Raw genomic sequence first — 24325 nt, forward strand, 5'->3', positions numbered from 1 at the left:
CACCGAATTGTACTTGATTTCGAACTTATATATAAATATATACGGACTTGGAGAGGGTGGTGTGTAGTAGGGTTTTGAGTCCCTCGTCCTTCGGGGCCACTCGGGGAGGCGGGATGCAGGAGTTGCCTGCGCTTACCCCACACTGTCACTGGGTGGGTGTTGGGCTGTAGTGAAGCCACAGGATACCTCTCAGGAGTGGGAAACCGCAGTCTGAGGTCTGGGAAAGCTGGGGCTGGTTCAGGGGTTCCTGGGTCTGCAAAGAGCCCGGGGCCATCTGGTTCTCAAGCTCTTGGACATCTGGGTGCAGCTGGATGCCTCTCGGAAGAGCTGAGAATGGAGTGGGGGCCTGGGTCTAGCCTGGGGGCAGGGCAAAGGTGGGGGGTGCTCCTGCTGGTCCCACGGTGGCTGGAGGTTGGTGGTGGTCATGGCTGGGAGCGCAGAGAGGCCTTCTACAGGAGATTAGATGGCGGCTCTATAGGCGAAGGCCTTCTCCATGGCTCCCCATGGTGGATCCCGATGAAAAGAGGCAGTCTGTGGTTATAAGGTATTTATTGTCATGGTGGAAAGTGGATGAGTAGAACCGTACCCCACTTCTCAGGGTGGGCCTGAGGTTAAATAAATACCTTTTGCAGGGAGGAGTGTCTGGGAAGGAAAGCTTATTGGCTAAGCCCTCCAGGCCTTTAGGTACCTCATTAAAATGGAGATCTTTGTCTTGAGCCTTTGTGACCATACCTTTCCTACCTGTGGGGGGCTTGGGGTGTTGCCTTTATGTGACTGATGGCCATAAATCCATGAGGGGCTGAGGCTAGTGGCACAGGCTTAGTACCTGGGAAGAGGATAAGCTCCCTTCAGGGTCTCTGGGGCTTTCAGCCTTAGCTCAACCGGGGACCACACTACCTTTCACGTTCCCATAGTGGTGTCATGTGGATTGGATGGAGATGTGCCTAGAGTGGTGAAGCACATCTCTGCAGAGGCTTGCGTGGACATTTCCAGCGAGGATTGATGATGGGTGAAGGCTTCTCCCGAATGTGGAGGATACTATCTAATAATCTAGGATCCTGTATGGAATAAAGGGTGGGGTGGGTGGGGTACCACTCCCTTGATGTGAACTGCTCTGCTCTGCCACACCCTCCCCAGCATCAGGACCTGAAACCTTTGGGACCTTGAGTCAAGTATCAGTCTTCCGCCCCTTAGGTTGCTTGTGTGTGTGTATGTGTGTGTGTGTGTGTGTGTGTGTGTGTGTGTGTGTGTGAGTGTGTGTGGGGGGTGGGGTGGGGGAGCATTCTTATCACAGTTGAGAAAAGTAAGCAATGTAGATATCATACTGTGTTACCCTGGATGCACTGTGTGAGGGAGACTGGGGGCTGGTGGGCAGTACCGTTATAGCCCTCAGGGTCACTGGTGTGTGGCACCCACGTGGTCATCTTTCATAATTGAAACCCTCTCTGGCAGAGGTGAGCACGTGGCCCCTGCCTGACAGGATTGGCCCCAGGGATACACATATGACCTATGCCAGCGAGTTGGGATTTCCCAGTGGGAAAGGCTGTAGGCGTCTCTCTCCCTCATGGGCAGTGATGCGTCATGGCAGATTGCCGAGTCAGGCTTTCTGTTCAGCCCTTGCCATATCGCTGACCAGTTGTAAGATCTGGCATGGGTTATTTAATTTTCCTATCCCTTGTTTTTGTCTCCCTGTGCTTAAGTGGGAATTGTCCCGTCGGGCCATTTCGGAAACGACACGAGTCCCTGGAACCATGCCAGGAACATCTGCGTACCTGCACTTGTATTCTAGACTCAGCACTGGGAAGGTGTCAGGCTGGGCTGAGGTGCCCTGTGCACTGCTTTCGAGACGAGCATTGAAGCTGCATTGGCTTGCTACTGTCTAGTTATCCATCATGCCTCTGAATCATTGCCATTCCCACTGCCCACCCTGTCAGCTTCCCGTACACTCCAACAGAAAACACCTGTTTCTTTTTCATGGAAAGGATTGGGCTGATGTCCTTTGAGGTGGCCTTGCAGAGATGCCCCTGAAGGGTCCTTGGGGGCCGGGTATGTGTGTGTCACAGCTGGGGGGGGGGGAGGTGTCATTGTAGTGTAGCAGTTCCCTCCCAGATTCAAACCATGCCATCCTGCAAGGAAACGTCCTTAAGTAGGAAGATAAACAAATCAAAGGAGCTTTAGGACACTGACCAGATTCACCCTGAGAGGCCCCTCCCTGCCAGAGAGAGCAGAACCAAGCAACAAGGAAGACCCTCAGAAGAACAAAAGCTGCCAAGAGGACTCTGAGACCAGACCAGCTGCCTGGAAGAAGCAGAAACCACACAGCTGCCCGACAGTGGCTTACACTAACCGAGACGGCAGGAAAAGACATTCTCCAGCTTGTTGACCTGCCTGCAGACTGTACAGTATGCTCCGGGTCCCCCCGCCCCCCTCCCCCCCGCTTTTGTAAACTGTCACTCACGTTGGTGGGCTTTGGTGATGCAGCTTCCTGTGAGTCATTTCTGCTCCTGTAAGTAACCCCTCACCCATGTTCCTACATGTAACCCCCAACAAATCATTGGTTTACCAAGCTGGACTTGGATGGTATCTGTGCTTTTGGTCTGTTGTGGGCTCCCTCTCTGGTGTGAGTATATGTGAGTGTTGTTATCGACCCAGGAAAAGTTTTGTCACATAACTGTTATCTGCAAAACTCCTCGGGCAGCCTCCTAAGACATCACGTGACCTGTTTGTTCTGTTGGCATTTAGAGTTTAGGTACAAAAGCCTGAGCTGTATTGGGAGATATAGTTGAGGGGAGGGAGAGGAGAGGAGGGAGGGAAGGAGGAGGGGGGGAGGAGGGAGGGAGGGAGGAGAGAGAGGAAGAAGAAGGGGAGAGAGAGATAGAGAGGGAGAGAGGAAGGGGAAGAGAGACAGAGAAAGAGAGAAGAAAAAAAGGAAGAGGAAGAAGAGGAAGATGAAGCCAAATATAAAGGAGAAGGAGGAAGAGGAGGAGGAAGACAAAGAGGAGAAGGAAGACAAAGAGGAAGAGGAGGAGGAGAAGGAGGGAAATGAAGGACTGGTTCCACTTAGTTGAGAAGGTGAAAGTTGTTAACCGTTGACCCATAAATACATGTACATATATTTCAAAAATTTTATGTGTGATGAAATAAGAAATATATATGCTCCCCCTGACAATGGACAAAGAGACATCTTGGTGGTGTTGATCTTGTATCAGTCAGGGGCAGAGCAGATGGCGGTCCTTTATTCATCTCAGCTCGATGTCTGGCTTGGTGGCCAAAGCTGTCTCACGCCTAGAACTCATGGAGTCAAATCCTGGTAGCGCAGTGAAGGAGGAAGAAGAGAGATAGAGACTTGTGTTCTGTCACACCACACAGTTTGGGCTAGGAAAGTTGCCACAGGCCTTCCCTCCGTCTCTTAGCCCTGCCAGGTCGTAGACCCAAAAGGCCCAACCTATTGCCATGTAGCACAGCGAAGGAGGAGGAAGACAGATAGAGACCTGTGGACTGCCATGCTACCCACCGCCCTGTGCTGACAGAGGATGCCATTCAGGGGCCCTCCTGCCAGCCACATGGCCAGCCTACAGCCTACAATGTGCAAGTCTGTGGTGATCAGAGGGGAGGGAAAGAGAAGTGGAGCAGCTTGAGCATCTGGGAGAGAGATGGATCTGGAGACTGAGGGAGGAGAGGGACAGCCTGTTGTGAGTGACCAGCCCCGCCACCTGGAGCCGTGGTGAAGTCCCAGCCTGAGCTACCACTGAGGGCCATGTCTGGATCCCTGGCTACACAGGAGCAGGGGCCAGGGCCATGTCTGGATCCATGGCTACATGGGAGCAGGGGTCAGTGCCAATGCCCATGGTCACGTGGATGTCCCGGGTTGTGCAGAACTGGCCCTGTCCTCTCTGGCTGTGGCACTCTGGAGAGCTGATCCCATCTGTTACAGGTGGCAACCTTACCCAGATAGCACAATGGAGCTAACCCTGGCGATGGGGGTAGGGGGGAGCACAGGTTAGCTAACCCAAAGGTGAGAGCTGACCCTACCACTTGTCTGCTGTGAGGTGGCTTGGGGGTGAGAAAGATGTCCCTCACCACCACCTGTGGTAGTTGAGAGAGCTAGCCCTGAAGGCATGAGAGCAAGAGAGTTAGCCTTGCCCTGTCTGTAGCTATAGCACTCAAGAGAGCAGGCCCTGCGTCTCTCTGGGTAGTGCAGAGGAGCGGCCCAGATGCTGAGGGCATGGGTGATCCAGCCCCAATGGTGGGGGAGCAGGAGAACTGGGCCAGCCCCTCACAAGCTACAACACTTGAGAGAATGGACCCTGCACCTTGACTGAGCAACACAGTGAGTTGGCTCTGAAGGCCTGGGTGAGCCTGCCAGAGGGCATGATGTCAGAAGAGCTGACCCGGACTCCGGCCAGTGGTGACACTGGGTGGCCAAGCTGGAAGGCAGATGCCTTGAAGCAGACTAATAACTCATGGTAATGAACATTTGCAACTGACAGTGTGGACAGAGGGACGTGCTGTGGGACACATTGACCTACTACAGCTTCCAGGATGAGATGTTTTCTGTGCTTTTTGTTTGTTTGTTTGTTTGTATGGTTTTCATCTGGGGTGTGTTTGGGGGAGAAGTTGCAAGGGAGAAAGGCAGATATGAGGAGGCCGGGAGATGAGTGGAACTGGAGTGCCTGGTGTGAAACTCACAATTTATCAACAAAAAGTAAAAACACTAAAATCGGAAAAGAAAAAAAGTATATATATATATATATATATATATATATATTTTTTTTTTTTTTGTTGTTGTTGTTGTTGTTTTTGGAGATAGCATTTCTCTTTGTAGTCTTGACTGTCCTGAAACTCATTCTGTAGACCAGGATAGCCTGGAATTCACTCTGTAGACCAGGCTAGTCTTGAACTCACAGAGAGCCACCTGACTCTGCCTCCCAAGTACTGGGATTAACAGGATGTGCCCCACCGCTGTTGGGCAAGAAGTATGTATTAAAGCTTGTCTCTGATTTGCTAAATGTTGTAATTTGGATCTCAATGCCTCACAGACCCATATATTTTTGAAGGGCGAGACCCCTTATTGGGAAGTGGGAGGCTTCCAGAAGTGGAGCCTGCTGGGAGCTCTCTGCTTGTTCTCAGGGGGTACAGTGGCATCCAACTTGCCCACTCCTCTCTTTTTTTTTTGAATTCCTGCTGTGAGGTAAATGGAGTTGTTTGGCCCTGTGCTCCCACCTTAGCTCACTTCCGCTCTCCAGAGGCCTTAGAGCGATATGTCCACTTGAACAGTGGCCAGAGCCCCCAAACCACTGTGTGACAACGTAAACCTTTGCGTTTTGTAAGCTGATTTGTCTCGGTTATTTGCTATACTAACAGAAAGCAAACACATTGAAAGCCCCTTTGTGAACTAGCTCTAAGCCGAATTAGCTGCCTTTCCCACCATGAGGTACCCTTTATATTTGATGACACAAGAGGTCATTAGACGTTGGCTACATCAGACTTACGCATTTGGCAGATACCTTCTAGAAAATGAACAAGGAGAGCCTGTTACAGCAAGGAACGTGACAGACAGTACTTGTTGCAAAGATAAAACTGAAGTTTTCAAGTCCTGATTAGAATACTGGAAAACCTAAATGTACCCTGCCATTTTTGCTGAGTGGAGATATTAGCACATGCGACAAAGCCAGTATTTTATGTCCCAATTTTCTAATTAATTATAGACTAATAATTGTTCATGAGGTACACTGTGATATCCAATGGATACATACCACTGCAGAAATACTAAATTGAGGTAATTGCCCCTTCCTCTTAACCTGCTGATCACTCTCTTATAGTGAGAACTCTGAGGATCGTTTGCAATCTGGAAGCCTACAGTATATTATTATTAATAACTGGATCATGTGACAGGACAGCTCATGGAACTCCTCCTGTCTGACACTTAACCCTTTTTACCAGGGCTGTTTCTCCTGCAGTCCCCATCAGTGCCTGTGCCTCTCCTAACCACTTTTCTATTCCCTTGCCATGAGATCCACTTATTTTAGATTCCATGTGGAAGTGAGGTCATACAGTGTGTAACTATCTTTCTGTGTCTGTCTAGTTTTCTTATCATAATTTTCTATAGATTCACACATGATGTCACAAATAACAGGTTTTCATCCATTTTAAAGGCTGGGCAGTTCTCAGATATGTGTATGCGCCACGTTATTCATTTCCCCTTTGTGGGGAAATGAGAGTTTCCATATCCTGGGTACTGGGCCTAGCATCTTCTCAGGACCAGTTTCGACTCCTTTGGATGCATACCCAGTAGTGAGTTTGCCAGATACCATTGTAAATTTAATTTTAAGGGTCTTTGAAGAAACTTTAATAGGTTTATTTTTCAAAGTGACTGTTGATCACAGTGTCTTTGATCCCTTTTACTTCTGCATTCTTACAGTCTCAGAGGTGCAAACTATTATTGTCCCAGCATAGGAAGCATGGCAGCCCGCAGGCAGACATGGTCCTAGAGAAGGAGCTGAGAGTTCTATGTCTTGAGCCAAGGCAGCCAGAAGTAGATTGTTCTCTGCAGGTAGCCAAGAAGAGACTTTTCCACAATGGATGGAGCTTGAGTATAGGACTTCAAAGCTCACCTCCACAGTGACACACATTTCCAACAAGGTCACACCTACTCCAATAAGGCCACACATTCTATGTGTGCCTAAGTATATTTGAACCACCACAGTATACACCAGGAGTGGAATGGCTTGGTCTGTTTTTTAGTGTTTTGAGGGTCATTCATACTGGTTTCAGTGGTGGCTGAAGTTGTTTATAATCCAACCCAATAGGGACTCACAGTTTTCTCCTTGTCCACATTAGCATCTTTTTCATATTTTTAATGTTTTAAAGTCATCTTTGAAGTAGCTGGTTTCATTTACAAAAGCACTCACATACGGGGTCTCTCTCTTAGACTTTTCAAAACCTACTTTAATAAGGGTTCTCAAACACTTCAACTCCATCCCCCATTCTAGCCCACTGTCCAAAAGTAGGGGAGAAAAGATAGTAAATAGGACAAGGGTGTGTGGACCTGCTTAGGAGTAGTTCTTTAGGGCAATTCCAATCTCTGTCACTATTCCAGCAGTCCAATTTAGTCGTGGCAGGAAACACAAATCAGTACAATCCAGCATGATCCAGTAGAAACCACCAGGCCTCCGCCAAATAAGCATGAGTCAGTGGGAGAGTCCAGAATCAGCTGGGATGCCACATGAAAATCTCTACCGTACCTCTCTCAACCGAAGTGAAGATCAACGAAGACTGGAGACCGACAAAGCAGTGCAAGGCTAGCTATGCAAGCGCTCTGTCACTGTTCATTAAATCCTATTTATACTCTCTCCAAACATCATGTCCTACCACAGGTCTTACCTCAGCAAAATAGCACATGAGTCTTCATCACTTGACACACCCAGAAACTTCTATTTCACACACAGACACAGACACAGACACAGACACAGACACAGACACAGACACAGACACAGACACACAGACATACACACATACACACATGCGCACGCACGCGCACGCGCGCGCACACGCGCACACGCGCACACACACACACACACACACACATATACACACTATTCCACATAATTTTATTGACTTTTCCCACTGTCCTCCCCTTCTCTATAATTTTTTTGTTTTGTTTTTTGATGATAAGCATTCTGTTTGGACAAAGGTGGAAAGTCTGGGCAGTTTTTATTTGCATTTCCTTTATGGTTAAGAATGTGGAACACTTTTTCCTCTATATTAATTGGCCATTTTTATTTCTTCTTTTGAGGACTCTATGTTCAGTTCATTTTCTCTTTTATTGTTTTCATGATTGGGGCTTTTATTTATAATAGAAGGTATGGTGGCACATACTTGTAATTTGAGTGCTCAGAGGTACAGGCAGGGGGATGAGGACCTCCTGGCCATCCTTGGCCACATAGTGAGTTGGAAGCCATCCTTGGCTACATAGTGACTTGGAGGCTATTCTTAGCCACATAGGAGTTGGAAGTCATCCTTGGCCACATAATGAGTCAGAGACCATCCTTGGCAACATGAAAACTTGTGTCCAGACAATAATTATTTCTTGTCTAGATATAATCCCCTGTGAGATATGTGGCTGGCATATTTCCCCCAGTCTCTAGATGTCTCTTGACTGTGGTGATTATTTTCTTTGTATAAATGTGTAAACACTTGCTGAGTTTTAAATGTGTGCATGTGTGTGCATGTGTGTGTGTGTGCACATGTGTGTGTATGTGTGTGTATGTATGCATGTGTATGTGTGTGTGTGTGTGTGTGTGTGTGTGCAGGTTTTGAGATAGGTACCTAGCCTCAGTCTCTACATGTGACTATTTTTTATTTACAGCACCACTCTTAGAAGAAGTAGCCTTTTCTCCAATTTATACTGTGGTGCCTTTATATGACTGTATATGGTATATATGACTGTATATGGTGCCTTTATATGATGTCATATGACTGTAGGCTCATGCATTTATTTCTGGGTCTGCTATTCTATTCTCTGGCTCATGTGTCTGTTTTCTTACATTGCTGCCATTCTGTCTTAAATTACTATGGCTCTGTAGTATAATTTGATATCAGATATTGTGATACTGTTAGCATTGCTCTTCAGCTTAAGATTGGTTTGGCTAGTTGAGGTTTCCATTCCTTCCTTATGAATTTTAGGATTTTTCACAGTTCTGTGAAGAGTTTCACCGGAACTTTGATAAGGATTATATTGAATTTCATGGTAGTATACCTATTCTCACAATATTAATTCTGCCAGTCCATGAACATGAGTGGTCTTCCTAGCTTCTAATGTTTTCTTTAATCTTTTTTTCTCATAGTGTTATAATTTTTATTTCCCATTTGTTATTTGAATGTGCCATTGAAATTGATTTGCAAATATTTTGTTGAGAAGTTTTGTATCTATGTTCACTAAGGAAATTGGTTTAAAGTTTTCTAGTTTGTTGTATTTTTTACCTGGTTTGGGTATCCAGGTAATATTGGCTTCATAGGATGAATTTGGGAGTGTTTCTTTGATTTCATGCAGTAACTTGAAGAACATTGGCCTTAGCTCTCCTTGAAAGACCTGATGGAATTCAGCTGTAAGTCCATCTATCTTTTGGCACTGTTGTTATATTTGCTGTTAGGAAACTATTACTACTTTACTCTCATTGCTCATTGTAGATATTTTTAAATTGTTGCTATGATCTTAGCTTAATTTTTGTACATTATATGTATCTAGAGTTTAATCCATTTCTTCTAGATTGTCTACCTATTTGGAATTTGACATCTTTTACTTTAAATGCCGCTGTGATAAAATACTAGCCAAAGCCAACATAAGGGTCTAAGTGTTTATCTGGACTCACGGTTTGAGGGACTAGGCCATTACCTTGTACAAGTCACAGCAACAGGAGTTTGAAGCAACTGGTCAAAGTGTATACACAAAGAAGAAACAAAGAACAGTAATTTTGTACTTAGCTCACTTTCTCTGTTGAGACAGTCCAGGACCCCAGCCTAGGGAATGATGCTGCCACAGTGGGCAGTTCTCCTCACTTCACTTCACTTAATCAAGACAATTGCTCACAGGCATGAGCAGAGGCCCTTCTCCTAGGAGATTCTAGATCTCATCAAGTTGACAGTAGAAATACCCAGCACGCGTCTGTTGTAATTGTCCCCTTTTAGCTCTATTACTTGACTCTTCTCTTTCTCTTGGTTCATTCGTCTAAACTTTAGACTCTAATTGTTTCTCAGTATTGTTTCTTTTTAAAGGACCAACTCTTCATTGACTTTTTCTCTTATTATTTTTGCACCCATGTCACTAATTTTTGTTTTGATTGTCATGATTTCCTTCTTTATGCCAATTTTGAGTTTTGCTTATTCTCTGTCATGAGATAGTGAGGTATATCGTTATTACTCCAATAGCTCCCTGAATTCTTAAAACATGTAACATTTATAGCTATAAACTTTCATCACTGTTTTTAGATATATCTAAAGGTTCTGAATTTTGTGATTCTACTTCCTTTTGAATCTAGGAATTATTAAAAAAAAAAACTCCTCTGTTTTATCAATGGTCCACTGGCTGTTAATGTAGAGTGTTTTGTACTACCTTTATGGATTTGTATAGTCACTGTAGTATCTTCTCCTATTGAATGCACTATGGCCTGATAAGATAAATTATTTTGATTCTTCTGTATTTGTTATTTGTTAATGTATAGCCTTGGATGTGATCTATTTTAGATGACCCTCCATGGGCTGCTGAGAAGAATGTGTATGTTGCAGCTGTTGGGTAGAATCATCTGTACATGTCCCTTAAGTCCATGTGATCTGTGGTGAGGTTTAACTTCAAAGTTTCTTTGTTGCATCTTAGTGTGGGTGATTTATCTATAGAGAGAGTGGGATGTCTGTCTTAGGTACGGTTCTATTGCTGTGAAGAGACACAGTGATTCAGGCACGTTATACAATAGGGCATTTCATCGGAGGCTTGCTGAGAGTTTCGGAGGGTTCGTCCATGACCATCATGTCAGGGAGCACAGTAGGCAGGTCGTCTTGGGGCTGGAGCAGCAGCTGAGAGCTTATATGCGATCCAGAAGCCGGAAGCAAAGAGAGAAACTGGGCCTGATATGGACTTTTGAAATCTCAACGCCTTCCCCTAGGGATTGTCTCTTCCAACAAAGTCATGCCTCCAGTTCGCCAACTGGAACCAAACATTAGAATATATTCACTTAGGTGGGGCATTCTAATTCAAATCACCATGTCCAATCCTCTGGACCCCTGAGGTGTGTAGCCATATCATAATGCAAATGTGTTTAGCCCAATTTCCAAAGTTCCCTGTCTCTCACAGTCTGAAGACAGTTTAAAAGTCCAGAGTCTCTTCTAAGACCCAAGACAAACAAGAAATTGAAATTATGTATTTTTTCTTTTTTTTATTGATTCTTTGTGAATTTCACATCATGCACCTCAGTTCTGCACATCTCCCCACCCCCTCATATCTGCTTTTTGCCCTTACAACCTCTGCCCCCCAATAAAAATCACACACACACACACACACACACCCCAAAACAAAACACCCGAAGGATATAAAACATCTCGTCCTGGAAACTGCAGTGTGTCCATGTGTCCACCACATGTCCCTCTGTCCACATGTTCACCTGCAGATGCTCACTGCATTGCATCATGGGTCTGATTTGAGGTCCTTGGCTTCTGTGACACCATCACTATTGGATCCTCCCTGGGGCTCCTCCCCGTTATCCTGTTGCTGCCCTTTGTCACAGAGACCCTGGCACTTTGGATCAGCAGAAACTGTCCCTTTCGTGTGTCCCAACCATTTCGCAGATGCTATACATTTGGGGGTGGGCCACCTCAGAGCCCTCTGGGCCTGGATGGCAGATGAGCTGATCGGTGAGTGGGCTGTCCCATCTACATCATCAGGGCGATCTCTGCAGCCCTGCTCCCACTAGGCCACCCAATGTTGCCCTTGGCAGGAGGCAGGGTCAGCTTTTCCTGTTCTCATGCCCTTGGGCTGGCTGGTTTACACTCACACGTCCAGAGCCAGCTCCACCGTGCTGCCCAGTCAAGGCACCGGGGCTCTCCCAAATACCGCGGGCAGCGCTGGCGGAGGGTGTCCCTCCTCACTCATGCTGCCTCATGGCAGACAAGTGGTGGGGACAGCTCTCTCTCCCCTTCTAGCCCTTGAAGCCAACTCATCCTCACTTCTACCACGAGGGTCAGTCTGGCGAGGTGCAGAGCCTGCTGCAGCCGGTGAGGGGCAGGGAGAGCTCTCCCACACTCAAGACCCTGTGGGCAGTTCTCCTGACTGCTAGGGGTAGTGTGCCCGTGGCAGGGTCAGCCCGTGAGCTCCACTGTGCTGCCCAGATGAGGCATGGGGAGGGGGGCTGCCACCTATGAGAGGTGGGGTCGACTCTCCAGAATGCTGCAGCCAGTGATGGGCAGGGCCAGTTCTGCACGGCCCCATGGACATCCATCCGACCCCTGGTGGTTGCCCCAACTAGGGATGTCCCCATGTTCTCTCGTGGTAATAGGAGCCACTGACTTCAACGCTAATCCCTGTGGCTTCATAGCCACAGACTCAGACATGACCCCCAGGATCAGCTCAGGTTGGGACTTCACCATGATCTGAAGCGGGAAGAAGGGGTGGACACTCACAACAGTCTCCCCCTCCTCCTCTCCACCCTCCAGTTCCATCTCTCTTCATAATGCTCAAGCTGCTCCATTTCTCTTTCTCTCCCATCTGTCCACCACATTGTGGTGGCCCCTGCTGCAGGCTGGCCTCGTGGCTGGCAGGGCCCTGGGTGATCTACTCCATCAGTGCTGCAAGGCCTGCCTGTGCTGTGTGCCAGATGACGGGTCCGTGGGGAACACGGTGGCCTGCTGACCTATGTGTATCTTCTTCCTCGTGCACTGCTCTGCTTCGATTTGACTTGACTTTTATTTGTCCTAGGCATCAAACAGCTTTGGCCACTGTGGAGGTTTGCATCTACGGGGCCCAGGGGAGTGGCACTATTAGAAGGTGTGGCCCTGTTGGAGTAGGCGTGGCCTTGTTGGAGTAGGTGTGTCACTGTGGGTGTGGGCTTTAAGACCCTCATCCTAGCTGCCTGGAAGCCAGTATTCCGCTAGCAGCCTTCAGGTGAAGATATAGAACTCTCATCTCTACCTGCACTATGCTGTCCTGGACGCTGCCCTGACCTTACCTTGATGATAATGGATTGAACCTTTGAACCTGCAAGCCAGACTCAATTAAATGTTACCCTTACAAGAGTTGCCTTGGTCATGGTGTCTCTTCACAGCAGTAAAACCCTAAGACAGCCACTGCTGTAGTCTCCGAATTACTGATGCTAACTCTCTGTGGCTAATTGTCCTGTTTCTTGGAAGCCTCACCAAAGAGACTCCGGGGTTGTGTGCAGATGGTTTGCCTCTGTGTTCCCTCCCCACCCCCGAAGAAGCTCCCATTTTCCCTCCTGCGCCCCGTGGCAAGCACAGTATGCAGGCAGCTGGTTTCTGTGCTGGGTCCCCCTGCAGCAAGCTCAGGGCTCCCTCCCCCTCCCTGGCTGCTCCAAGGGAACCCAGTCTGGTGTTAGAATGGCACTGCCCATAACCCACCCCCCCTTAATGAAAACACCCTGAGGAGCCACAAATGCTAGTCTGAGACAGTCTCCCAGTCTCCCGAGTCGCCAAAAACTAGCTCTCTCTGATAAACAGCTGAACTCTCCAAGTGCCTGTCCTTGGGACCTTAAAGAAATAACAAACTCAAAGAAGATTAAGGCCCCCACATTTGGATCATAGAAAAAAGGTAATCAGAGGTCATAGGCAGTTATGGCCGGCCATAAAATTAGTTCCTGATAACCCCCCCCCAAAGACACTCTTTAATCCTCCTCCCAGCTTCAGTTCCATCCCACCAAATGGTATCCTGTTGAGTGAGTTATGGCCTACCTGACCCCACCTCCACTCCCCTTCACCTGAAGCACTCAAAGAATCCCTAACTGCATTGGATATAAACTCAATGCTTTCCAGACTCGTCATCGCATGCCAGCACCTCCGTCATAGGTGGGGGCCTTGTGATCTGAGTCAAGACTTGAAATAATAAAAAGACTCTTTTGCAAGTTCCATCGAACTTCGCAATTCTTGGGCTCATCTGGGTTCCCTTTGGACTCAGGACGCAACACCACCAAGCCAGGCATCAAGCTAGGATGAACAGAGGACTGCCATCTGCTCTGGCCCTGACTGATGGATGTACAACACCAGTAACAAGGTGTCTCTTTCTCATTGCTGGAGGGAAAAGAATCACACATTTCCAACATACAGTGGCGCAGAATACATTACAATTCCACAATGGAGGAAAGGGGCATAGTGGGGGAAATACTTAACCAAAACCCATCGGGGAAACTCCCTGTGACTCCCAAAAGAATATAGATTCCCTAACAATAGAGATCTTTTACTTCTTTTATTGTGTGTTACATTTATGTTTCTAATGGACTGGGTATCTCTTAATTTAAATTGAGATCATCTTAATGAGCTTCCCGTTTCGACAGCTCAATTTCTGATCCTTTTCAGAGAGGGGAAAGCAAACAGATGGAGCAGTAACAATGCTAAAGCAAACACTACCTAGGGATACACTTAAACTTTGTTAAGAATGACCAGCACATCGCCAATGGCCATAAAACAGAAAATGACAAAACTAACGCAGTCAAAAATTATCTAGGATACAAGCGAAAGAATAAAAATAAAACAGCAAGGGTCCAGAAAGGAGAGATAAAGAAAGGAGAAAAGGAGTGAAAATAACGTCATAAAGAGGGAGAAAAGAAGACAAATCCATAAAAAATAAATGAATAATGAAAAAATGTGTATTAGAAAAATGTAAGAACAACAAAAATAAAAACATTAAAAGCCTAAGGTCAAAATATTACCCAAAGTATAGAGTACATATCACTTTTCTCACTGATGAAATGAAATGTCTGACAGACGTTTTAAGAAGCAAGGGCCTATTGTGGCTCACAGCCTGGGGTACGGTCCATCACGGCAGAGACGTCAGGGTGGGAGGAGTGTTTGAAATGGTGTCTTCACAGTGTGAAGTGTGTGCTTACACAGTCACAAAACCGAGAGAGATGCATGCCGGTGCCCAGTTCACATTCTCCTCTTTATGCTGTCCAGAACCTCATCCCATAGAATGCTACTGCCCACATGGCGGTGGGTGGGGCGTCTCACCTCAACAGAATCTTGATGATCTCTCGGAGGTAGGTTCCTTTGGAATCTTGTCATTTCAGTGATTCTAGATCCTGTCAAGATGGCAATTGATGTTAGCCATCAAAACTTCTCCTCTTAAGTCCGGGATGTGTGGCTGGAGGGTGGCAGTGCACACCTTTAATCCAGCACTGGGAGGGAGAGGCAGTCCGATCTCTTTGAGTTTAAGGCCAACCTGGACTATAGAGTGAGTTCCAGAATCTCCAGGGTCACATAGAGAGACCATGTCTCAAAATAAAACCAGGGACAACCCTCCCCCCCCCCTTGCCAACTTGGCATCCAAACACTTCAGCTACAGCCTTCCACTTCATCTCCCTATAAGCTCATGGCCATCTTCTAATGCAAAAATCTACCCAAGTTAAACTTGAATAGATTGAAGTCCCCATAGACTTAAAAGTTTAAAGGCTAGCCAGAAGCGAAAGGGCAGAGCGAGTCTTCTCTGAGATAAGAGGACTCTCCACTGTGAGCTCCTATCACATCAAGACAAGTTACACATTTCCAGAATACAATGGCACAGAGTAAATGCTCCATTTCGAAAGGCGAGAATGGGGCAGAGCAAAGGCAGGCTGGACCTGGACCAAAGCAAGACTGAAACCCAGGAAACTTGAGGAAAACAACAAATCCTGCAGTCTGGCATCCAGAGTATAGGATGAATCATCTGGGCTCCAGCAGGCTTAGCTAGCCCCATCCTTCCAGCTCGGATGCCTCCGACACATACAGTATGTCCTCGGGGCTGGCTCTGCTTCGCGTCTGCAACTTCCCTCAGTGGACATCTCATGGTCCTGGCATTTCCAACACTCTGGGGTCTCCATTGTGACTTAGACGGCTTCATGAAGTGACTTCCAGAGCCTCCTGGCTTTTAGAACTTCCTTAGCTTAACAAATGAGTCCAATCATTGCTGTATCCCGCCTCACTCAAGGTCTCAGGACACGGGTGGCTGCACCCAGATTATTTTTCAGGATGGCACAAACGCTCCCTAGCGGGTTCCTGGGACAGTCCTTCCTCTCTGAAACCTACCCAGCTGGGCTTCACAGCCAATGTTTTCCTTGCCCTGGTTCTCCAAGCCTCCACCGCGAGATCCCATCCCTCACAGGAAGTTCTACTTGCAACACTCTATGGCTTTTAACGGCCCCCAAATTCCAGTCTCTTCGACATTTCTCCTACTAGCCAGTCCCAAAGGCCTATGAACGACGCAGTCGGGTCTATCACAGAAACAGCTGTCGGTGCTAATTTCCTGGATTCGTTACTTTTCTAGTTGGTGCCGCAAGACGCCCAACAAAAACGAGTTCAGAAGGAAGGACTGGCTCATTCTGGCTTACAGTCTGAGGGTACAGTCCTTCACAGCGCAACAGTCATCATGGCAAGAACGTGGGGAGTCACATTGCACCTACAGTCCTAAGGCAGACAGGAGGGACACTGGTCCTCAGCTAGCTCTCTCTTTTTTATGCAGATTGGGGCCCCAGCCCATTCAACAATGCTGGTTCTGTGTTTTGCTGCCAGGGTGTCTGTCTTAAAAATCCGTTCCTTTTTGATACGGTGCCTGGTCACAACTCCCTTTAAGGTATGGCAAGAGACAGTGGATCTTCTTTTCACTGCCAGCCTTCATACCTGTTAGAGTTCCTGCCGCACTAAGACCACCAACCCAACACTCCCAACTGCCTTCAAGGTTTTGAGGACTGTGGACTTGTGGCAGAAGGAAGTTGAAGAGGAACACTTGAGTGCACTGTTTTTTATATAAAGAAGAAGATGGGGCCATTTTCAGCTTGTTTGTTTTTTTGAGACAGAGTTTCTCGGTGGAATAGCCCTGACCGTCCTGGAAGTCACTCTATAGACCAGGCTGGCCCCAAACGCACAGAGACCCCACCTGCCTCTGCCTCCCAAGTGCTGGATTAAATGGGTGAACCAACACTCCTAACCCAACTTTCTTTAAAAACATTATTTTTAATTATGTGGATGTGTCTACATATGTGCGTGTGTACACATGTGTGCCAACGGCTGTGGAGGGCCAGAGGGGTCGTTATCCTCTGGAACTGGAGTCACAGGTGGTTGCCTCTGCAAGGTGTGCGTGCTGGGAATTGAACCTGGGTCCTCTGCAGTAGCCGCATGTATTATTAGCCACGGATCCCTATCTCTAGTAACATTTTTAAAAATTATAAATATTAGAAACTTAGATCCTACAACTCTGGGACTTAGGAAGTCTACGATTGAGTCATTTGGTGTTCAGTGAGGATTTTGTTTTTCAAGAACATTTTTACTTGTCATTGGCAGTTCATATGTACAGTGCATCTTGATCTACCCCAGTTTTCCCATCCCATTTCCCCCAACAATCCTCTTTCCACCTTCATGTCATCTTCGTTACCCACCAAGTCCAATTAGTGCCACCCACATATGCGTCGGTGTGGGGCTGTCCTCAGGAATATGGACAACTTACCAGTTACTACACTGGGAAGAGACATGACTCCCCTTCCCCACAGGGATCAATAGCCTCAGCGAGGGGTGGAGCCTCATAAGCCTGTCCTAGGTCATATGTGCAGCTGTAGTTACTACAGCTTTCAGCCCACCTAATCGCTCATCCTTGAGTTGCAAAGGAAAGAAGCATCAATCCTCAGAAGATCGCGTGAAAATGTTTGTTTTAGGTTCTTAGAGTTAATCTTATTCTTCAGCTGTCTGAGTCAGTGAGCTGTCTCTGGGATGAGATGCTATGACCACAGCAACGTTTATAAAAGAGAGCATTCACCTGGGGCTTGCTTACGTTTCCAGAGGTTTAGTCCATTGTCATCACAGCAGGAAGCATGGCTGCATGCGGTCAGTCATGATGCTGGAGACATAGTCAGTTATCCATCTAGATCGGAAGGCAGTAGGAAAAGAGACACTGGACCTGGCTTGGCCCACTCCCAGGGACAGATTTCTTCCAACAAGGCCACACCTATTCCAACAAATGGTGCCACTCCCTAAGCATTCAAATATATGAGCCTTGGGGGGGGGGGGTCATTCTTATTCAAACCACCACATTTAGCAAGTAAAAAACTATCAATTAGCCTGGCGAAGGTGGCGCGTGCTTTTAATCCCAGCACTTGGGAGGCAGAGGCAGGTGGATTTCTGAGTTTGAGGCCAGCCTGGTCTACAAAGTGAGCTCCAGGACAGCCAGGGCTACACAGAGAAACCCTGTCTCGAAGAAAAGAAAAAAGCTATCCATTACTTTTCTCCTCCTCCTCCTCCTCCTCCTCCTCCTCCTCTCCTCNCCTCTTCCTCCCCTCCTCCCTCTTGTTTCCTCCTCCTCCTTCTTCTGTTTCCTCCTCCCCCTCCCCTTCTTTTCCTTCTCTTCCTTCTTCCTTTTCTTCCTCTTCTTTGTCTTCTTCATCTCCCCTCCCCATCCCCTCATATTTAGTTTTTTTGAGACAGGGTGTCCCTATGTAGCCTTGACTGGCCTGGAACTCAAAGAGATCCATCTGTGCCTGCCTCTCAAGTGCTAGGATTAAAGGTGTATGCCACCATATCTGTCTCTTCAATTCCCTTTCAAAGATTATTTTTCTTAATAGAACAATGTCTTATGTCTTCTTTTGTTTTTAAGGGAAATTTAAACATTATTTTGAAGTAAATTTTATTTTATTTTTTTAAAGATTTATTTACTATTTTTGTGTAAGTACACTGTAGCTGACTTCAGACACACCAGAAGAGGGTGTCAGATCTCATTATGGGTGGTTGTGAGCCACCATGTGGTTGCTGGGATTTGAACTCAGGATCTTTGGAAGAGCAGTCAGTGCTCTTAACCACTGAGCCATCTCTCCAGCCCCTAATTTTATTTTCAAGGGATATGAATAAGTTTCCCTGTTCCTGTCACCAAACTTCCCTCAGTAACACTTACCAACTGGATCATTTTACACTTTATCAAAACCAGGAAAATAATATTCATGTAATATTAACTAAGCTACAGACCTCATTTAATTGCTACAAAGAAGAGATGTTGTTGGCTACCTTTTTTGTTTGTATGTTTGTTTGTTTGCTTGCTTGCTTGTTTGCCTGTGTTTTAGAACAGGGTTTCTCTGTGTGGTCCTGGCTGTCCTGGAACTCACTCTGTAGACCAAACTGGCCTTGAACTCACTGTGATCTGTCTGCCTCTGCCTCCCAAGCACTGGGATTAAAGGTGTGCACCACTGCTACCTGGCTGTCCCCCCTTCTTATAGGTGAACTCCATCCATCTTTAAAATCAAATGTTTATTTTAGTGCAAGTTACAGTTCATAAAATATCCATAAGCCTAGAGCCCACTGCCCTGCAATGTAGGCCTTGGTTACAAGAGCAAGGAACCAAAGAAGCGTTTTGGTGAGTGTTGGCTCTTTTGCTGTGTAGTTTTTAGGCAAAGGACATGACCCCTCTGAATTTCAGTATCTGCAAAATGCAATTACTGATACTATGTAGGAACGCTGCAAGCATTAGATGTATAGTGGAGTACCTGGGATATCACAAATGCTCTGCCCATGACCAGTGCCTTGGCACATGTTGCATTGGAAGTCCAGTCTGCAAGGAAGATGTGCATGAAGGTAGTTTATTTGGGGGATGCTCATGGGATCAACAACATCTGGGAGTCGAAAGGAATTCAGGACCAGACAGGCAGAGGAGGTTGAACTATGTATGATACAGTTGCAACATGATACTTCTCCCTAGAGCTTGTATCTCCACAGCCAGTTACTGAGTGTGGGTTTTTCTCAGGCAAGGTGACAGTCTCACTCAGAGCACAGCTCAAGCACGGACTTATATGTGAGCCTTAGCAGCTAATGCACCAACAGCTGGACGGCTGGGGCCCCTGTGTTGAAGGGGAATCTGGGCAGTACATCACAGCATCGATCCTAGCCACTATTATTATGATGGCTTTGAGGAAGGGGGACATCAAAAGGGGAGGCAATTAATCGTGAGCTTTTATCCTCTCCACGTTGGCTACGTTAAGTCGTGACATATGGGAAAGGCATGATAGTCCAGAAAAGATGTTTCTTTCTTTCTTTTCTTTTCTTTTTTTTTTTTCTTTTTTTCTGTTCTCTGGCATTTGGGGTGGTGGTGACTCTATTTATGTCCCTAGGAAAAACTAATTGAGAGGACAGAAATGTAAAAAAAAAAAAATCCTGCTTTTCGTTATAGCTGCTAAGGAGAATTCCCAAAGTTCCCTTCTCTAACTTTACAAAAGACCCTCATCCAGTATGTTCCTGCCCCATATGAAGGTTCCCTTGAAGGGAGCTGTGCTGTCAGGCTTTGAATGAATTTCAAGAAAGCCTTTCTTGAGCTGCCAAGATGCATTGGTATCAGCCACAGAAAGTAGTGGCTTAGTCATCGCTGTGAGTCTCTGGGGAGTTTTGGAGCCAAGCCCGTGCTGGATGGCAAAGAAGAGGTGTCGACCTCTCACCTAGAAGTATTTACTCATGCCTTCTCTATGCACAGCCAGTCCCCTAAGCTAAGCTAAGCACCAGAATGTAGCGCTATACATGGCATAGGTTCCCACAGACCCTAGAGGCTGCTGTGTGTGGTTCTGCATATTTGATTTATAAGTGTCACAACTTTATGTCTCCCTTTGTAAGGAAAAGGTATTAAGGTAAGACTGTCCCTGGTTTCATTTCGTGTGTGTGTGTGTGTGTGTGTGTGTGTGTGTGTGTGTGTGTGTGTGACAAGAGCAGCAGCCTGAGACAGCTGATCACATCACATCCATAGTCAGGAATGCAAAGGACTGCATGCACCCTATGCACTCTCACTTATACAGCTCAGGACACACATACCCCACACCCCCTCTCAGCCTAGGGTATCATTCATGGTAGTCTGGGTTTTCCCATATCAATGAGCTTAATTAAGAGAGTACCCTCATGAGGCATGACCACGAGCCAACCCAATGTAACTCGCTAACTCTCTTCTCTCTTCTAACAATCTGAGGCTGTGTCAAATTAACACCTTCAACTATTTGTTATATGCACGGTTGTTAATTTCGGAGTAAAATATGTTTTTCTGACTTAATGGTCTCTCTGTAGCAAGTTTTCTTGGTCAGTTATCTAAGCAACCATTGGTCTTTGTTTGTAAATATAGATACAGCCCATGGCATATAACAGAAATGGTGAAATCAAATGTTCTCTTAAGTTGAGATTTTTCTGCCAGGAAGCTTAGTAAACACACTTGGTATTTCTGAAATATCTATATGTTGTGTTTGGATGCTGGGGTTCTCACCAACACATGGCACTGCATCTGTGACAGAGGCGCCAGCCATTTCATTCCTCAGACTTGGGGAGCTTTGAACCCAAGCCTGCAGGTGACTATCTGCGCCCCTCTCTTCCTTCTTCCTTCTCTGCCTCTTTTCATCTGCCTGTAAGAGAAGCCCCTCTGCTGGGCTGAGCAAAGTCGTGGTCCTTCCCCAGGGGTCGGGGGGGGGGGAACGAGACAGTGAGTTTCCCTCCTTGCCTCTTCACTCACAAGGAAGCCTGCGGAGCAGGAGACAGATCCAGTTTCCCTGCTGTCCCTGCAGGACCGTGAACAGGCATGGCGTGTGATCCAGGGATTGTTGGAGCAGGAATGGACTTTTCTGTTAGCCCTCATTAAAGGGCTTACGAAGCGACGCCGTAAGCTAATCATCTGTGACAAGCAGCACAAATTAGTCATGTTTAGAGGCACAGTGTTTTGATGGTTGCATCGGAGATCTGGGCTCATTCCTGGAGACGTTATTGAGCAATTTGTCTTTTAAACCAGAGTCTTTTAGTCACCTAGTGCATGGTTGAAAATGTGCTGCTCTGGGAGCCACTCAAGGTCTGAGTTTTGGAGGCTTTTGAAGTCAGATGACATTAGAGGTGTGGCTGCATCGCCAGAAAGCACAATGTCTTGAAGAGTGTCTTCCTCAGTGACACTAACGTTGCGTTGGTTGACAGCTAACATTGCCTCTTTCCACGGTGTTGTTTTATGGTCTGATAAACATGCTGGCAGTGTTGGGCTCACAGCAAGTGCTTCTTTACCAACAATCCTTGGCTTCGTGATGGGTGATGTCCCGTGAAAGCTGTTAGAGGATGAAAATAGTTTAAGTGAAAATGAGCTGAACGCGTATAGTCTGTGAGCACTAGATCAGCTACATTGTGCTTGGCCAGGACGGCTGCTCCATCTCCCAGGAGCTTGTCTCATTGGCAGCTGTGGTCGCTGTAGTTGCTCAGCGCCTCAGAGAAGATGGACTCATTATCAAGGCTGGAACGATGGTTAGTTGACTTGAAAACACCCGGGAGACACACCTTGGAGTGCATCTGTGGGTATTTCCAGAGACATTAAACTGTGGAGGAAAGACCCACCCTCAGTACTGGGGGCACCGTCCCACGGAGGAGGGGTCCAGACTGAATAGAGTGGGAGAAAGGATTGTCGTCAGCAGTAAAGCTTGTTCATTGCTTCTCTACTGTGCACACAATGTAACTGGCTGCCTCACATTCCTGCTTTTCGGCCGTAATGGACTGTCTCCCTTCAAACTGTGAGCCAAACAAATCTTTCCCCTCTCGCATTACTTCTTGCCAGGTATTTGGTAACAGCAATGAGAAGAGTAACCCACCAGGGAACCAAACTGGAAGGTATGGCTGCTGCTCCACACAGACTGGCTCCACTCTGTCATAAAGCCAACCTGCCATAAATTGGGGCCTCTCTGAAAATCATGCTTATGGGCTGGTGAGATGGCTCAGTGGGTAAGAGCACTAACTGCTCTTCCAAAGGTCCTGAGTTCAAATCCCAGCAATCATATGGTGAGTCATAACACCCGTAATAAGATCTGATGCCCAAGAAGAAGGAGGAGTAGATACAAAGACCCACTCCTAACCAAGGAAGCATTTCCAATTGGTACCTACTGGAAGGGAAAAACTGATTTTCTCTAATGGAGTGTCATTGGGTATATCAAATAAATGTTTTGGTAGGATCCATACCCACTAGTGTGCCAGCAAATGTAAAATCCGTTTGTTGATGAAGTATTTGTTTGTACGTATATGTTGTTTTCTTGGTTGTTATATTCAGAAATTTAACAGATATAAAGGAGTTTATAATATTCAAAATTGCATCAGGCTAACCTCAAGCACCTATAGAAGAACAACAGATGAAGTCGCATTAAAAAAATAGAACAAGGAAAGTACAAATACATGAAAATAAAACAAGTGAATTATTTGTAAATAATACTGAACCTTTATTTCACATGTTCATGAATTATAGTAGAATAAGTGTTTTAAATATCATTTAAAATTGAGTATTACTTCTATACAATGCCACATAACAAACATTTGCTTAAATTAAACATGGAATATATAGAGAATATTTAAAATAAATATCTGTTTTCCTGTGGGGGAAAAAAAAGATCTGATGCCCTCTTCCGGTGCGCCTGAAGACAGCTACAGTGTACTTATTTATAATAATAAATAAATCTTAAAAAAAAGAAAATAATGGTTATTGTGATTACTCGGGTGCCCTATAATATGAGACCTAAAACAAGATATTGAGGAAGTGAAGGCGACAGGACAAATGGCAATTTATCTAAAAGTTTTACCTATTGACCCAAATATTGACTTCTGTATTACAGAGACATAAAAGAAGATTTAACCTCAAAACTGTTTTCAATGATAAAGTTATTTTTAAAGAATTATTTTTTATTTTATGTATTTAGGTATTTTCCCTGCATGTATGTGTATATTTCTGATATTCATGGAGAATGTGCCAGATCCTCCGATACTGGAGTTACAGATGGTTGTGAGTCACCATGTAGATGCTGGCAATTGAACCCAGAATTTCTGGAATAGTAGCCAGTGCTCTTAACCACTGAGTCATCTCCCCACTACCCTCCCCCCCCACATTTTTTGTTTGTTTGTTTGATTAGTTGTTATTGTTGTTGTTGTTTTGAGCAGGGTCTCTCTACGTAGTCCCAGCTGGCCTGGAACTCTATGTTCTAGGAGGAGGTAGAGCAGGCTAATCTCAAATTTATAGAGATCCACTGGCTCTATCTCCTTGGTGCTGGGATTAAAGAGACCCTTGCAGCCTAGCAGAGAAACACAGTGTTCAAAACTTTTTTTTTCTTTTTTCTTTTTTTGGTTTTTTTGAGACAAGGTTTTTCTGTATAGCCCTGGCTGTCCTGGAACTCACTCTGTAGACCAGGCTTGCCTTGAACTCAGAAATCCGCCTGCCTCTGCCTCCCGAGTGCTGGGATTAAAGGCGTGTGCCACCACGCCTGGCTTAGTGTTTAGAAGTTTATACCATGCCTGGTAAAGATAGGTTCTTTGAAGAAATAAAATATTTACATATATTAAAGAAGGTTTAAAATGTTCTTTATAAACATTATTTGAATATTTACAAAGTTTTACCAGGATAATTATTCTTGATGCAAAATTATTTACTTGATTATATTTTCCAATCAGTTTCTTGGCTCATTTGTTGCTACGCTTTTCTGCGGAAAGTATTTTTCACTAGTTTGACTTTTTTTTTCATAAAACTACCTGCATTTGTGTTTTAATGCCCTTGAAATTGTTGATACCCCAGTCAACTGCCACCTGTCGGCAGTGATATATTGAACTGGGAAAATAGTCTACTGTGTGG

The 24325-nt window shown here is 45.9% G+C and overlaps 1 non-coding gene across 1 annotated transcript; it reads left to right on the top strand.

Moving 5' to 3' along the window:
* Window positions 1-3157: 3157 nt before the first annotated feature.
* On the top strand, window positions 3158-3298 carry LOC115062573. The gene has a single exon (XR_003842509.1). It is a non-coding gene; the product is annotated as a small nucleolar RNA SNORA48 (small nucleolar RNA).
* Window positions 3299-24325: the final 21027 nt, after the last annotated feature.

Source organism: Mus pahari, chromosome 18 (genome assembly GCF_900095145.1).
Source record: "Mus pahari chromosome 18, PAHARI_EIJ_v1.1, whole genome shotgun sequence".
NCBI lineage: Eukaryota > Metazoa > Chordata > Mammalia > Rodentia > Muridae > Mus > Mus pahari.